We start from the raw sequence: 12386 nt of genomic DNA on the forward strand, positions 1-12386 counted from the left end.
AAATGCACAGTACTCAAAAAGCACAAGCTGAGGCCATTCAGCCTATCGAGCCTCTGCCACCTCGACAAAAGAACCATAAAATTAGTCCCACTCCTCTGCTCTTTCTCTGCAGCCCTGTACACCTTTTCCCTATTTTGAGCAATTGTTCAACACTCTGTTGAAAATTATTACTGAATTTGCTTCCATTGCATTCCAGATATCCATCATAAGTCGCCTTGTGGAAAAATAAATTCTCCCCATCTCAACTCTGGTTCTTTTGTCAATCAGCTTGAAACAACAGTAAACAACAAATAAACGGGCCTAATGTAAGAATAACTGTGAGTGTTGGGACTGTTCAACAGGTCAGGCAGTAACCATGGAAAGGAATACAGTTAACATTTCAGGACTGTGACATTGGGTCTGAACCGGAAAGTAAAGGGCAGGGGCTTTAGATGGGATTTGTGGAATACCCTTTTCACATAGAGGGTGGTGGGAATCTGGAACATTGCCTGAAAGGGTGATGGAGGTGGGAACCCTCACAACATTTAAGAGGCATTTAGACGAGCAGCTGAAATGCCATAGCATCCAAGGCTACGGACCGATGCATGGAAAATGCATGGTGGGATGCATGGAAAACAAAAGGGAAGGTCTGTGATAAGGTGGAAAGTAGGAAGTTAACATACATAAACGCATGTAAAACATGACACCATGACTTCTGACCTAAAAATCGTAATTTTTCATATACTTCGGGTACAGTTTACCCCATTAGCTTGGAGACATCAAAAGCCCCAAAATTTCAGAAGCAAAGTGTAATCCTGGATTTCATTGTAATTGTATAAATACTAATGAAAATGAATACTGGTAATTAAAGGTTGATAACATTTATATGTTTTTTTAATATAAATTTAGAGTACCCAATTCTTTGTTTCCAATTAAGGGGCAATTTAGCGTGGCCAATGCACCTACCCTGCACATCTTTTTAGGTTGTGGGGGGTGAGAAGCACGAAGATACGGGGAGAATGTGCAAACTCCACACGGCGCAGTGGCCTGGGGCCGGGATCGAACCCGGGTCCTAACCACTGCGCCACCATGCTAGCCCCTCCCAAACATTGATATGTTTAAGTTTTGTTATTATTCATTCAATAATAGTGATCTAATGATGACTTATAATTAATAGGAATTTATTTAGCATTCATTCGGTTGTGACACTCTTCTTTGGGCCCAAATCAGGCGTGCATGTCAATCCCTCAACAACATTGCCCGTGTAAAAGTCAACCTCATGACCTTAGCCCTAAAAATTGGTCTCAATGATTTGACTTTTGTACGAGCATGTATGGCAAATGACAAAAAAGGGGTGAAGATACCATGCAAAGGGAATATGGACATGGAAAAAGAAAGAATGGGTCTCCACCGCAGCTGTAAATGTCAACAGCAGAATCATTATCAGCACCTGCTCTCTGAAAAATACAGGAGCAGTGGTTTTTCTTGCAAATTGTTGAGCTCCAGAAGGTTGTAAAGTGCCCTCCCTTGACGCTCCCTTCTGCCGTCTCTGTTATTTGTATGTTTTCTACCTCAGGCTGTACAGTGGGTTTTTGTGTTCAAGGCCGAATTAAGCCAGAGTGCGTTTTGTCAATTACTACAAATCTCGCAGGGTCCACTGGGAGGCCAGGGATCCTGTACCACCACTACACTGGACCCACCCCCACATTCCACAAAACAGAGGTGATATCTGGGGTGGGAAAGGAGGGAAACGTGCCTTGGACCCTTATCCCCGTCTCCTCACTGCCATTTGTATGTAGTGGGGAAGGAATGAGCAGCCAGCAGAGGCTGGATATCCAAGTTGGATACGGAGATGGGGTAGGTCCTCATCACCCAAATTTACCGCGTGCTCAGCTGCAATCCACCCCTTGATGAAGTGCTGGCACATGTAGGAGAATATCCTCTTATATTCCTTGAGCACAAGACTGGAGTTTTAAAATGGAAGCAAAAAGCTCTTCATGAAGAAGGGCCTTCCCTGCACTCTATCTTTCAGTCAAATCGCTTTCCTTTCAAGTCTTCCTGTTTTGAATGCAACGCGAGTCAAAACCACATAATTTCACTGCAGCAGTTTTGTTCTTAAAAAGGAAACACATTTGCACGAGTAGGGAATTGGGAAATGTGCTTGCGAATCGAATGCAAACAGAGTGGGCTGTAGGGAAGAGAGAAGATATGCCGAGCAATCCCTCAAAACACATTATCCAGTCAGAAAATGGGATGCAAAGGTGGGGGGCGGGATTCTCCAATCCCGCGGCAGAGTGCCCACGCCGTCGTAAACGCCGTTGCATGTCGCGCAAACTGTGCGCCGCGGGATCCGCGCATGTGCAGTTGTGCCGGCGCCAAAGAGGACATGCGCAGTGGCGCCCTTCAATGTGCCGGCCCCGATGCAACATGGTGCAGGGCTACAGGGGGCGGGGCGTAGGAAAGGAGGCCCCCAGCCACAGAGGCCGGCCCACCAATCAGTGGGTCCTGATCATGGGCCAGGCCACATCGGAGCCCCCCACCACCCCCCTCCCCCCCACAGGCCATCACCCAACCCTTACACGCCGAGGTCCCACCGGCCCAGAGCAGGTTAGAACGGCGCCGCGCCAACCATCCCGGCACCAATGGCGCCGATTCTCCGCGCCGGAGTCGGGGTGTGTGGCCCGTTCGCGCGGATTCTCCGGCCTGGCACAGGGCTGGGAGAACCCCGCCCCTTTAATGTCTCAGGCTTTTGCCCCGAGGGGTGAGGGATTTCAGTTTTGAGAAAGTGTTGGAAAAGCTAGGACTGTTCTCCTTGAAACAGAGAATGTTAAGGGGTGACTGATTAAAGCTCTTCAAGGTGATAAGCAATGTTAATAGGATAGGCATAGAGAGAAAAATAATTCCCTCTCACTAGGTCAATAATAACCAGATTCTGGATTCAACATTGTAAAGAGCAGATAGAATTATTGAATCTACAGTGCAGAAAAGGGCCATTCTGCCCATCGAATCCGCACTGGCCCTTGGAAAGAGCACCCTACCTAAAAGGAAAAGCGATTTGACTGAAAGATACTTAAGCCCACATTTCCTTGCAATCCAGTAATCACACCTAACTTTTTGGACACTAAGGGGCAATTTAGCATGGCCAATCCACCTAACCCGCGCATCTTTCAGCTTTGACAAAGGGTCACCTGGGCTCAAAACATTAGCTCTTTTCTCTCCCTACAGATGCTGCCAGACCTGCTCAGATTTTCCAGCATTTTCTCTTTTGGCTGCACATCTTTGGACTGTGGGAGGAAACCGAAGCACCCGGAGGAAAGACAGGCAGACACGGGGAGGAAGTGTGAACTCCACACAGAGTGTCACCCGAGGCCGGACTTGGACCTGGGACCCTGGAGCTGAGGCAGCAGTGCTAACCACTGAGCCACCGTACCGCAGATGAGGAATAATGGGCGGGATTCTCTGACCCTCTGCCGGATCGGAGAATCACCGGCGGGCCGCACGAATCGCGCTACGCCGCCCCGATGCTGGGACGTGATTCTCCGCAGAGCGGAGAAGCGGCGGCATTGGGGCCGGCGTGGCACCGGTCGGGGTATGCGATAACTCTCCGGCCTGGGCCAGCGTGCCAATTCTCCAGCCCGGTGGGGCCGAGCGGACATAATCAAAAAGCCGAGTCCCGCCGGCGGGACCTCGGCCTTGAAGGGTCTGGGGGCGGCGCCGGGTTCACTCAGGGATCGGCAGCTGGAGTGGCGTGGGCCGCTCCAGTGCCATGCTACCCCACTGTGGGCCGCAGAATGTGGTCCCGGAACGGGCGCCAACGCTGGAGTAAAACACTCGCGTTTTTACGCCGGCGTCGGCACTTAGCCACCCGATGGGAGAAGCCCACCCAATATTTCCAATCAGAGTTGTCGGGATTAGGAACTTTCCACCTGAAAAGGTGGATTCTCCAAGTTGATTCTCCATAAATAATTTCAAAAGATAATCGGACAGATACTTGAGGATGGGACGTACAGGGGTAGGGGCAAAAGGCAGAGGTGCTGGACTAAGCATGACTGCTCTTTCAAAAAGGCTGAATGGACTGCGTCCTTAATGCTTTGTATTGCTATAATAAAATAGTCTGACATCGCACACCTTCATGGCTCCCATGGGAATAATGACACCTTGGCTGAGGTACTGCAGCACAAACAGCACCCAACTCATTCTGGAGAAGGGCAAGAAAAGTGCAGGCTGCAATAATGAGCTGGGACACTAATTTGACTACTACCCCCCCCCCCCCCCCCCCCCCCCCCCCCCCCCCCCCAACCCAACAAAAAAAAGGTGTGTTTGTTCGGTTTTTGTTTGCCTTCTCGGTCAGGTTTCATTACCTTTATTAGATGCGCATCTCTCCCTGTTCCCTCATGACTCATTGCTGAACCAGTCCCAGACACCGGATCCTAGACCGACCTGCCGGTAATCCAGCTACTCAATTTGGGGATTATTTTCCACAGAAAATAGGCCCAACCCTTGATAACCTGAAGGACAAAGTTTAAGTCCACTTTAGATGAGTAATAATTGTTGGAAAAGGACGCAAGTATACTTCGCATAATAAAGTTCTTCTGGCACTGGAGACCATTCGGCTTGTCGAGTCTTTTGTGAAGCATTCCAGTCAGTTCTATTCTAATCCATAGGCAGGCACATTTATTTCCACAGTAGTTTGATAGTACAGAAGTATTGAGTGGTTGGCAAGTCAACTCAAAATGGATAATTGAATCCAACTATGGGTGCAATTCTCCCAAAAAAATCTCTTAAATTAATTTGTGGCGGGTTTTGAGCGGGCGAGTTCCTCACCGCTATTCAATGACATGTCAGTTTTTTGGGCACTGGGTAGTCTCCCACTGGGTTAGACCACACAGAATCTTTTAGCACTGGGGAGCTGAACTCAGAGATTGGGCCGCCATTTCGAAAGGGTGCCCTGATCTCTAAGTGACCTTGTGGGTCCCCATCACTCCCACCCATGGGCAATGTCACCCCCAACACACACATGGACACGACCCCACACCCCCCAAGTGAGGACACCTCATTATGCAGTCCCTGGGAGCTCCCCCTCTTAAGGCCCCCTTACAGCACCCCCTCCCTTCTAGGACACCCACCCAACCTCCCAGAGGCCCCTACTTACTTGCCCTGCACTCCCCCACCCTTCAAAGCCCCCCCATCACTTTCATTTCTTGGGCATGGCGCCCCACGCCTCCTAGCCATGCCATTTGGCACTCGGGCGCCCTTGGACTGCCACCTGGCACCCAGTGCTCCTGCCAGCTTGGCAGTGCCATCCAAGCACCTTGGCAATGCCAGGGTGGCAGTGGCAAGGTGCCCATGTTCCGGGACCACCCTGAACTTACTCTGACCACCCAGGGGTCTCCAATGGCCCGGGAGACCCCCCCCCCGCCCCTGGGTGCCGTTCTGCCTGGCCCATGTTTGTGTGGACCAGCACTGACCAGCGTACGGCTGCAGGCCTCCCTGGGGAGGCCGGAGAATGAAAGGAGGTCGGTGGACCCCAAGCAGGTAGGTCATAAGTAGGTTTACGACCTACTTCTGCGAGCTTCATTCAGTCCAACCCATTTGGGGCAGAGTTCCGACTTCGACATCTCGCAGGACTTGAGAATTTCGTGAGGCGCAAAGCCTGTCGGGAAGCTTCTCCCGGGATTATCCGGCCGCGTTGTGCTCTCGCTTGAGCGCAACTTGGCTTGAGAATCACGCCCTATATTTTCCTTCAGCTGTTTATAATAGACAGAGTACAGGCTGTATTCATCCAGCCTGTGCTTGCAAAACCCAAAACAAAATGTCTACTATTAGATGTGTGTGGTAAACTGGCCAAGAGCCTGAATTTAAGGCCTGGTATAGAATTGGACACTTCAAATTAAGAAATGGACATTTTACATTAAACCACAATCAGAACCACAGACTGGCCTGATGGGAATTCGAAGCCAAGTTGGAGTACACTGGGTCCCCAACATCCGCCACCGGGGCAAGTCTGGGCCTGAGCTGCAAACAGGCCATTAGGAGTCAATCGGCCCCATTTAAATGGATGGATTGTTGTGGATTGCCAAGATGAAGTCAGGCTCTCTGGCACCTAGATCATCTTTTATGGGGTAAGGTTACGTGTGGACAATGTACCTGGAGATGGACCCTGGGGGTGGGTTCCTGGTGTCCTGTAGAGATGCAATTGCCAATTCCATTGTGTGTTGTAACCCCCGCCTCAAGGCCTCATTAGCTGAGGGCCAGCGAACTTTCTGGAAATGCACGAAGAGGGGTATAAAGATTGACCACATTCACTAGCGAAACTCGATGCAGGGGTAACAGAGGGGATTCAACTACAGAACAGAGGATGGAAGGAAGCAGCGTGCAAGACCCACCTTCGTGGACGAAGGCCCTGAGACAACAGAGACTCTGAGAATTGGAACAGCAGCTCGACTGAGTTCATCGGCATGGGTAGTATTAAGAATCTTGGGATTATTAACAGTTGGCATAATTTAAGAGGGGGTAACTGTTTACTGTGTTTAATAATAAATTTGGTTGAACAATAAATTTGCATTTGTCCTTTGTTCATCTTGCAAATAAGGGCACCTGGGTAAACTGATTGAGTAATAAACTGGTCGAAGTGTCTAAGGCTTTACAAACAACACGATTGGGAAGGACTTGCTGAATAATCATGAGTGTGCTAATACCGACACTAACAATGAATTTAAAATAATGGGTTATGCTTGTAACGTGGCTCATTCATGTTTGCTCAAATGGGACCCATTCTCTGCAAACAAAAGGAATATGCTCAAGTCTTGCACCTTTGTTGAATTTTCCAGGGGCCCCATTGCTTACTCCATGATAACACCTCAGCCATAGAGGCCTTGCCAGCCAATCAGCAGATGTTTTCTTTCCTGTAGTATGAATTGTTCTTTATTAAAGGTGTATCTGTCCTGGGAAAAACAGATGAGCCAAGAATGGCAGAGCCCGCAGAAAATGTGAGGCTGAAAGTGCAGCTTCCAAGAGAACTTGGATGAGCAGTTGAAACACCATCACATTCAAGGAAATGAAATGAAAAAATGAAATGAAAATGAAAAATGAAAATCACTTATTGTCACGAGTAGGCTTCAATGAAGTTACTGTGAAAAGCCCCTAGTCGCCATATTCCGGCGTCTATTCGGGGAGGCTGGTACAGGAATTGAACCGTGCTGCTGGCCTGCCTTAAAAGCCAGCGATTTAGCCCAGTGTGCTAAACCAGCCCCAGGATATGGGACAAGTGCTGGTAAATGGGATTAGGGCAGGATAAGGGGCAATTATTGTTGATACAGACTCGATGGGCTGAAGGGAATTTCTGTGCTATGACTCTATGAGGACAGAAGGGCTGACCTTTGACAATGTTTCTTTAACCCTGTCGGATTTGATGGTTTGGTTAGACCATGTGCCAAAATCCTCCAGAGTGTTCACCTGGCTGAAATGGGTTGAAAGGGTGGGATTGAATCATGAATGTCTTCCAGCGGAGGGCCTCAACATGAAGTCCACTATTTGGTGCTGGGCACCAACACTTTGAAAGGTTTAGTTTAAATCTGGGCCAGAGGGCTGGAAAGCTCGCATGCTCAAAACACACAAGCGCGGTAGTCGTCTAGTCATCTGCATCACTATCCTCTGTGGCTGAAATCCACCTTCCTCTCACAATGTTTTTAGGTGGGTAGGGAGTTTGGGGGTAGGGGGTAACTCTGAGGCATATACAAGATTGATTCTGCGTCAAATAAGGGGGAAAAGAGAAGTTAAGTAGAGGTCTCAAGAGAGAAAAGCCAACCGCAGGAAAAATAGGAAGAGCGCTAGGAAAAAATATGGCCCAAGTAAGGAGGCAAAGATAAATAATTTACAGATTAGAGAGCCAAGAACAGTATGAATTGCAAGACAAACAGAAGCGACGACTGCAGCAGCTCGCAACTACATAAGAGTCATTTTCAGTTCAGAAGAATCATACAGCAACTCACGCAGTGATTGGAGACGAGGACAAAGCAAAAGAGCCGAGGCCTAGATTCAAAACTTGCAAAATAATTTTATTCGTACACACGGAACACTGGATTTTCGCCCCTGCAGCAACTAAACCAACAAGATACACGTGGCAACTGGGACGGATGTTACCGGTAAAAGCAAGTCCATTGCGGATATTTGGATTCTACCGTTTCTTTGGCCACGCACTGGATGATGGCATTTAAAATAAAATAGGAGCATGACTCAATGAGGGAGACATTTATGCTTTGGGTAATAATCACTTTAAGAGTGACACTGGGGGAAGGCAAAAAAAACAAAACAGTTTGCAGTTTGAAAATCTTCCAATCAAGGCAATTGTTACTAGGATTGACTTCGCTATCCCTGAAAACTATGTAGCTGGACGAGATCAGCCATTCGTTCGGAGCTCTCGAGACTCAGTGATTAATTGGTTAAATGACATTACTCATTCTGGTCCTCCGCCTTCACATAAAATTAAGAAAATTCCTTTGTCCATTGAGATTTTACGTGGTTATCACTTTTATACAGCAAGTACTCATGACATCATCTGGGTTACTCGGCTCAGCGGCATGAAGGGACTGAATGAGCTCAAGCAGCTGCTGCCAAATCATTTCTGGGTTTACAACTCATTAAATTTCCCTCTCTATTGTTTCTGCTCATGAGAATACAGTTCACTCATAGTCAGCACCACAATCTCCATAAAACCACCACAACCCCCCCCCCCCCCCCCCCCCCCCCCCCTTGCCTTGTGGGGTCATTTGAACTCCCAGGCTGAAGCAAAGCATTCCAAAATTTCATCAAAACGAAAAAAAAGGGGCCTAAAACGTTCAAGACGTAAAATCTCAATGGACAAAGGAATTTTCTTAAACGTTCCAATTGATTTTCAAAATTGATTGGAAAAGAACCATTCAGACCATCCTCGAAAATCCGTACTCCAGCTCAGACTGGAAAGCTGTCCAGTTCACAGCACAGCCCCCACCCCAAACAACAATCCCACCCACCTGACCCCACAATGTAACCTAGTACAAGTTCTTAATTCATTCCATAGTCTGGTGACTAGATCAACACACATCCGTAAACTGTTGCCCAAAAAACGTCTGCTGCCTCCAATATCCCAGATTGTTCGATGGCACGTTCAGGGGATTGATGGGAAGAAATGTTTTCCCTTTCCCGTGTTTTAAAAGTAAACTCGAAGCACGAGTTTTGCGATCAAAGCCCTGCTACTCGAGACAGCTTGCTTGCCTAATGCGAAATCAGTTAATTTGGCAAAAGCAGCTGCAGCGAGTTCCAGGAAGCCTAGATCATCAAGCAGTGAAATCCCTTCCAGAAATCCCTGCAACTCCCCGTCCCCTACCCGGGAACTCTCCAGCAGGAACACCTGCCCCAACTCCAGTGCTTTAAGTGCCAAAGCCTGCAACTCTCAATGCCAGCACAGGTGGTGAACATTCGCTGGCACTGACCAGCAAAGTTGCTGCAGCTGTTTTTGGCTGGCATGCCCCAGGAAGCAAGAAAAGCTACCACCTGTCCCAATAAGCCTATCGTTTGTTACCAATGACATCCGCAGCAGTCGTTAGTATAGAGGCACTGTTGATTGAACTTGTAAGAAAGCCGGCAATGGGCTGCAACACAGAGAATGGCTTTGACCCAAACGCTCTGATTTAAATAAAACAGTTTCCAATAGCAGAAGGGACAAATTACATTAATATGTTTGGCACTGCCATCAAAAAGCAAATGCTGCAGCATCAAGGCTTAACAAGGCAATTTCGAAAAGCTTTATCTCATTAAGCACTGACAGTATTGTGTATCGAGAGGCCTGCATTGTGAGTACGCAGATGGTGTGGATGAACCACTACTCCAACAACTTGCATTTATATAGTGCCTTTAGAACATAGAACAGTACAGCACAGAACAGGCCCTTCGGCCCTTGATGTTGTGCCGAGCAATGATCACCCTACTCAAACCCACGTATCCACCCTATACCCGTAACCCAACAACCCCCCCTTAACCTTACTTTTTAGGACACTCCGGGCAATTTAGCATGGCCAATCCACCTAACCCGCACATCTTTGGACTGTGGGAGGAAACCGGAGCACCCGGAGGAAACCCACGCACACAGGGGGAGGACGTGCAGACTCCACACAGACAGTGACCCAGCCGGGAATCGAACCTGGGACCCTGGAGCTGTGAAGCATTGATGCTAACCACCATGCTACCATGCTGCCCCTAATGTGAGGCGAGATTCCACCCTGCTTCCTGGAAGTGTTATCAAACAAAATCTGACACCGAGTCCCATCAGGAAGGACGGGTGACCAAAGGCTTGATCAAAGAGGTGAGTTTTAAGAAGTTTCTGAAAGGAAGTGGGAGAGATGGAGAAGCAGGAATTTTAGGAAAAGGATTCCAGCTTGGGGTCCAGACAGCTGAAGGCACAGCTGCCAATGGTGGAGCAACAAAATTCGGGTTGGAATAGGTCACAGAGATAGGTTGGTTCAAGATCAGGCAAGGATTTGAAAGCAAGAGGAAAAAATTTTAATTGGAGGCGTTGTGATGAGGACAGATGGAGGCAATGTGAGCAAGGGGTGAAGAGTGAATGGAACTTGGTGCAAGTTAGTATATGGGCCTCATAGCTCCAACCTGGGGATACAGTAACATAGTGCTAATGTTATTGGAGTGGTAATGTAGAAGCCCAGGATACTGCGCTGGGGACATGGGTTCAAATTGAAAGCTAGTCTCAGTATTGGTGCCAAGAAGTGATCGTGGATTGTTGTAAAAACCCATCTGGTTCACTAATATCCTTCAGGGAAGGAAATCTGCTGCTGTGATCTGGTCTGGCCTACATGTGACTCCAGACCCATAACAATATGGTTGACACTTAACTGCCCACTGCAATGGCCCAGCTGCATCAAACCACTACAGAAAATTGGAAAAGGAATAAAACCAGGTGGGTGACTTGGCATAAACTTAAGACACGCAGAATGACAACAGCAAACCCAGCCCCGTCAACGCTGCAAGTCCCCTTACTAGAATCAGGGGGCTTGTGCCGAAATTGGGAGAGCTATCTCACAGACTAGTTAAGCGACAGCTTGACATAATCATACTTACTGAATCATAACTTGTCCCAGACACCACCATTACCATCCCTGGGTATGTCCTGTCCCACCAATCACAACCGATTGTAAGGACTAAATCAGCAGAGGTGGTGGCACAGTGGTGTACAGCCCTTAGGATCGACTCTGTACACGGCAAGAACGCAAACATGGTACCTACCATCCTCCCTCAGTACTCAGATGAATCAGTACTCCTTCATGCTGAAAATACTTGGAGGAAGCACTCAAGGTGGCAATGCATAGAATGTACTCTGGGTGGGAACTTCAAGGTTCATCATCAAGACGACTGATTGGACCCTAAAGAACATACTTGGGTCTGTGGCAGGTGGAAACCAACAAGAGTGAAAAACAAACTAGATCTTGTCCTCAACAATCTACCTGTTGTGGATGCATCTATCCTTGACAGTATAGGTAGGAGTGACCACCGCAGTTTTTGTGAAGACAGAATCTCATCTTCACTTGGCATATCCCTCCAGCATGTCGAGTGGCATTACCACCATGCCACAGACCATCTCAGAACAGATATAGCAGCTTAAAAGTGAGCGTTCATGAGACGCTGTGAGACATCAGTCGCACCAAAACTGTATACAATTTGTGAACCCCATGGCCCAGCACATCCCTACTCTATCATTACTATGAAGCCAAGGAAGGGCAGCGCGGTGGCGCAGTAGTTGGGACGACTGCCTTATAGCGCCATGGTCCCAGGTTCGATACCAGCTCTGGGTCACTGTCCGTGTGGAGTTTGCACATTCACCCCATGTCTGCGTGGGTTCCTCCGGGTGCTCCGGTTTCTTCCACAGTCCAAAGATGTGCAAGCTAGATGGATTGGTTGTGCTAAATTGCCCTTAAGTGTTCAAAAAGGTTAGATGGAGTCACTGGGTAACGGGTATAGGCTGGAAGTGTGGGATTAAGTGGGGTGTTCTTTCCAAGGACTGGTGCAGACTCGATGGGCCGAATGGCCTCCTTCTGCACTGTAAATTCTATGTCCATGTGCTGGGTACGTGGATTGGCCACGCTAAATTGCCCCTTAATTGGAAAAAATAATAATTGGCGACTCTAAAATTAAGGTATCAAGCTGAGGAGGCTACAACACAGGACTACTTGAGTGCAGAAGCAGGATGCAATAAATAGAGCTAAGTGATCCCATAACTAACAAATCAGATCAAAGCTCTGCAGTCCTGCCACATTCAATCATGGACAACAGTCAATATTTAAGCTACCAACCAGAGGAGGAGGCTGCTCCACGAATATTGATGGGAGAGCCAGACACATCAGTATAATTGATAAGGCTGA

The 12386-nt window shown here is 48.1% G+C and overlaps 1 protein-coding gene across 8 annotated transcripts in view; it reads right to left on the reverse strand.

Annotated features, from left to right (window-relative positions):
* LOC119975414 (transcription factor Dp-2-like) overlaps window positions 1-12386 on the reverse strand; it is a 225226-nt gene that overhangs the window by 94737 nt on the left and 118103 nt on the right. The window contains exon 1 of one of the 8 annotated variants that reach the window (XM_038815036.1): window positions 4341-4363. The exons of the other annotated variants lie outside the window; for them this stretch is intronic. The gene's annotated coding sequence lies outside the window, so the exon portion shown is untranslated. Of the gene's footprint in view, window positions 1-4340; window positions 4364-12386 lie in introns of those variants that run through there. 8 annotated transcript variants of the gene reach the window in all.

The sequence above is a fragment of the Scyliorhinus canicula genome, chromosome 13, assembly GCF_902713615.1.
Source record: "Scyliorhinus canicula chromosome 13, sScyCan1.1, whole genome shotgun sequence".
In the NCBI taxonomy this organism is placed as follows: Eukaryota; Metazoa; Chordata; class Chondrichthyes; order Carcharhiniformes; family Scyliorhinidae; genus Scyliorhinus; species Scyliorhinus canicula.